This window comes from Leopardus geoffroyi, chromosome E2, assembly GCF_018350155.1.
Source record: "Leopardus geoffroyi isolate Oge1 chromosome E2, O.geoffroyi_Oge1_pat1.0, whole genome shotgun sequence".
NCBI classification, from domain to species: Eukaryota; Metazoa; Chordata; class Mammalia; order Carnivora; family Felidae; genus Leopardus; species Leopardus geoffroyi.
This window is the reverse complement of record NC_059335.1, coordinates 21,098,727-21,103,602: the sequence shown is the minus strand read 5'-3', so window position 1 is coordinate 21,103,602 and position 4,876 is coordinate 21,098,727. Positions and strand designations below refer to the sequence as shown.

General features: G+C 49.0%; 1 long non-coding RNA gene across 1 annotated transcript; it reads right to left on the bottom strand.

Annotated features, from left to right (window-relative positions):
• Positions 1 to 2,144: 2,144 nt before the first annotated feature.
• Positions 2,145 to 4,149, bottom strand: LOC123578382. Its single transcript, XR_006702349.1, has 2 exons — positions 3,991 to 4,149; positions 2,145 to 3,099 (listed from the first exon to the last, which is right to left on the bottom strand). It is a non-coding gene; the product is annotated as an uncharacterized LOC123578382 (long non-coding RNA).
• Positions 4,150 to 4,876: the final 727 nt, after the last annotated feature.

The following is a 4,876-nucleotide window of genomic DNA, read 5'->3' as shown; positions in this document are numbered from 1 at the left end:
AGTATTAAAAAAAAAAAAAAGCACGACCACATCATGCCACGGTTTCCACATTTAAATCCTGTAGTGCTTCTGTTCATTCAAAGCCGCCGTAAGAGGATGAGGAGATAAGCCACAGACTGGAAGATATGTCTAGTATCTAATATTTATCTAATCAAGAAATAATTATACACAGAATGTTGAAAGGGTTGAAAAAAATTAAAATACAGGAAAATCAACCCCAAAGAAAAATTATTAACCAGCCATTCACAAAAATTACCCCCTCCATACCTATGAAAACATGTTCAACCTCCCATTAACCAAGGAAATGCAATTTGAAACTCTAATGATACCTCCCAACACAAGAAGGTGTTGGAAAGTCTGACAATATCGAGTGTTGGCAAGATAGAGAGCAACAGAAATCATAAAATCTGCTAGAGAGCATATCATTTGGTACAACCACTCTAGAGAACAACTATATCTGAAAACTTGCATCCCCTAGAAGCCACCAATTCTATTCTTAGGTTTTTAGCCAAGAAAACCTGTTACATAGACAAAAAAGATATGAAGATAAGAATGTTCTTAGCGGTATTGCTTCAAATAGCAAAAGAAACATTTATGGGCCCATCGACTGTGTGTGCAATGAAATATTATGCAGCAGTGAAAATGAACAAATCACAGAAACTGATACTATTATGGGCAAATCTAACAAACACGATATAGAACAGATACCAGTTACAGAAAATTTCAGGCAATGTAATATCAATTTTAGAAAGCCTAGAAGTATGCAAAAAACTTTGTTTGCTTAAAGATACATACCTCTTATTGCACAAAAGGGAATGTGAGGTAAAATTAAGAGCTGATCAAGGTGCCTGGGTGACTCAGTCGGTTTAGCGTCTGACTTCGGATCCAATCATGATCTCACGGCTTGTGAGTTCAAGCCTGGCATCAGGCTCTGTGCTGACAGCTCGGAGCCTGGAGCCTGCTTCGGATGATTCTGTGTGTCCTCTCTGCCCCTCCCTGACTTGTGCCCCGTCTCTCAAAAATAAATAAACATTAAATTTTTTTAAAAAAATTAAGAGCCTTGGGGCGCCTGGGTGGCCCAGTCGGTTGAGTATCCAACTTTGGCTCAGGTCATGATCTCGAGGTCCGTGAGTTCGAGCCCCGCGTCGGGCTCTGTGCTGACAGCTCAGAGCCTGGAGCCTGCTTCTGATCCTGTGTCTCCCTCTCTCTGCCCCTCCTCCACTCATGCTCTGTCTCTCTCTCTGTCAAAAATAAATAAACTTTAAAAAAAAATTAAGAGCCGATCTTAGAAAACACGAGTCAGGAAGAGAGGTAGTGAGAGGGAGGGGAAGGGAGCCAGTGAGAGGTGCAGTGTCAAAGCACCTTCCTTGCTGGGTAAGCAGAGCTTAATCCTCCAGAGAAACCCTGTGTCCCAGGGTATCTCATCGGAGAGGTGAGGGAGCTGGAGTATTAATGCACCAACTCCCGTCCATATTTGTTTGAGGACTGCTGGGAGGAGGGATTAATTCCCGGGTACTTCTGGCATGCGGTGATGGGGACAAAGTAGACTTTGATGGCCAGAGCAAGTCCTCAGACAAAACAAAAACAACGAAAAAAATGCTATTGCTGAAAACTGGGAGTTGATCCCAAGACTGCACTGGAACAGAAAGTGCGGGGCAGAGCGCTGGGAGCTGCGGCTGTAAGTGAGGGGCTAAGAGCAGAAAACCAAGCAAGGGGATGAGAACACAGCATGAAGTATAGTGGTTACTTTTGAGGGACAAGAAGGGGTTTTAACCGAGGAGAGACACACAAATGTCCCTGTCCTTTATTCCTGAGGCCAGGAGGTGGGTCCTTGCAGGAAACAGCAGGCACACTCAACTGAGTAAGTTTTGAGGGGTTGTTTACAAAGGTAAGGTCAGGGTTCTGGGACACCACAAGGGCCCTTGGGGTGTTTCCCACCAGCTGAGCTAAAGAGGCAGTTACCAGGAACAAAAGGACTGCATAGATGGAGCCTGACCTAATCAATCCCTCACTCCTGTGCCCTCCAGTCTCCTACTGGGCTCCCCCTGGACGAATTCAAGAGGAAGCCAGTGGGGGGTGCAGAGGGGTCAACCCACTACAGCACAGATCAAGCCAACAAGACTCCACCTGGAGGCACAGAGATGTTGAGCCCAGGTGGTGTGGGTCGTATTCTTTTTCATATTCTTGAATGCCTTACATACTGCTGCGTACTTGTTGAAAACGTGTCCTTCACGTGTCACATTGCCCGGCACATAAACGCCAAAACCTGATGTGGCTTCCTGGTCTGCATCCCGCCCCAGCCCTTCAGTCTCAGCCAGTGTGGGCTCACCGGCTTTCCCGTTTGTCGCCACTCTGCTCCTTTGAGGTCCTGTGCGTCGTCTGTCCTCTCCTGCCTCAGGGTGTCCATGCGTGCTGTTCCTTTGGCGTGAACTCGTTTGCTCAGCCCTAGCTTTGCTCATCTGCTGTTACACCTCAGGCTCCAGTTTCCACGTCCCTGTTCCCTCACACCGCCAAAGTCCATCTGGTGGATACCCCCGTGTGTGTGCGTCTCCTTGCTCATTACACTTTCTTAGCTTGTTTATGAAATCACCAGCATTGGCATCGTGCACCCAATGTCTGTGATCTCCTCGGCTTCTCGGGTAACACAGACAAAATAAGAAACCTGATTTTGTTCATCGTATAGTATTTACTGTCCCATCGGAGACTGACACGTTGTTCGAGCCTTGCTCAGAGGGAGAACAGTAACCCTGCTATTGCTGTTGGATTGGATTGGAACAAGTTTGTATTAGTATCAGAAACCCTAGTATTCACATATCTTGTCCAGGTGTCTCGCCTCAGGATGGCAACACAACCATGCTTATTGAGCCCCAGGACCTTTGCTCCTTCTCGAATCCAGACGTGTCATCCCTGCCCCCAAAAGGAGCAGGGAGCTTGGAAGGTGTCCAGTTACCAAAGCGACACTTCTCAGGGACTCTGGGCTGCCATCAGAAGGCGAAGCATGTGGCTCCGGGAGCCTACAAGAGATCAGGTGACGTACAGACTCAGCAGAACAAATTGTAAAGCCAGAAGGTGAACGCCCACTCTTTTGCACCCTTCAATCTGATGGAGAATGTGGGAGACAAAGTTTGCACCCTTGACCACAATTCTGCTTGAATATTATGCATCACTGTGGCTAACAGCCTCTGGACATCGGGTCAGCCCTCTGCAATTGTAACCTATGAAAATATATCAGTAGGGGCACCTGGTTGGCTCCATCAGTTAAGCGTCCGACTCTTGATTTCGGCTCAGGTCATGATCTCACGGCTCGTGGGATCGAGCCCTGAGTCGGGCTCTACACTGACAGCACAGAGCCTGCTTAGGACAGCACAGAGCTCTGCCTCTCTCTCCCTCTGTGCCCTTCCCCCAACTTACACACAAGTGCAGTCTCTCTCTCTGTCTTTCTCAAAATAAATAAACATATAAGCAAAATATAATAAACTCAAAATAAGTAAATACACAAAGTAAGTGCAAATAAACAAACTCCATTCCACGGAACAAAACGATGGGAGAGCGGGGTAGGGTGGTAGGACTGAGCCAGAGACCCTGCAGGGAGCCAGAGCCTGGGCCCCCTACCCTGGCATCCTTGGAGCCAAATTAGATTCGAGGCAGGCCAGATGGAGGGGCCAAGGGCTGAGCGACGCCCTCGCAGAAAATCCCTGGATTCCCCAGGCCACCAGCAACTTCCTCTGCCAGGAAACCAACATAACGGGCACCGGGGCACCGATCCACGGGGGCCAGGGGCTGCCACAGGAAGGAACCACTGGCTGACAAAATGGTGATCCTCTCCTCAGGTTATAAATCGATACCTGCTCCTTGTAGGAAATTTAGACAATGCGGAAAAGCACTGCAAGGAAACGGATAATTACCCAAAACACCACTTCCCGGGCTTTCCTTCCACCTTTCTTTTTCTTAAGAGTGTGGGCTCTGCGCGCGTGTGCCCGCACATCTCACCTGCTGTGCGTTGTGGCAGACGTGGCTGCGTCGTGTGCTAGTTTCGCAGGCGTTGCGGTGGGGGTGTGTTCTGTGTGCAGCCGGATTCAGGGCGTGTACGTTGGGTGTGGCCAGCGCGCGCCTGCGCTCTGTGTGCGCTGCGCCACTACGGCGGGTGCGGCCACGGTGTTAGTCTGGCAGCGGTCACGTGGTTGTGCGCCTGGGCGTTGTGTGGGGTGAGCGTGCGTAGTTTGCGTACCACGTGTTCTCGGTGTCGTGTACCGTTTCACGCGTGTGCGTCATGTGGGATGTGTGGGATGGGTGTGTGTCGCACGCACCGTGCTGCGCGCGCGCGTGTGTGTGTGTGTGTGTGTGAGACTCTGGGGGCAGCAGAGTGGGCCGACAGGCTGGGCATTGTAGCCACTTCAGAACTATCCCCTCTTTACGGCTACTGATATGGATCCAGGTATTAAATTGGCAAATACTTTCCTTTAAAAGTAAATAACTGGATTGGAACATTTAAAAGGAAGTTTATTTTTATTTATTTTTTTTATTAAATTTTTTTTTAATGTTTGTTTATTTTTGTGACAGAGAGAGACAGAGCATGAACGGGGGAGGTTCAGAGAGAGGGGGAGACACAGAATCCGAAGAAGGCTCCAGGCTCTGAGCTGTCAGCACAGAGCCTGACGCGGGGCTCGAACTCACGGACTGTGAGATCGTGACCTGAGCCGAAGTCGGACGCTTAACCGACTGAGCCACCCAGGTGCCCCAAAAGGAAGTTTATTTTTAAAAAGAATGTAAAGTGAATAGTCCTGGAGGAAGTCTGGGCCGCCCAGCGCTAGAGGAACTTTGCATCCTTCGCTCCTTCTCCACGATTCAGGGATACAAGGTCGGCGTGTTTCTTCCA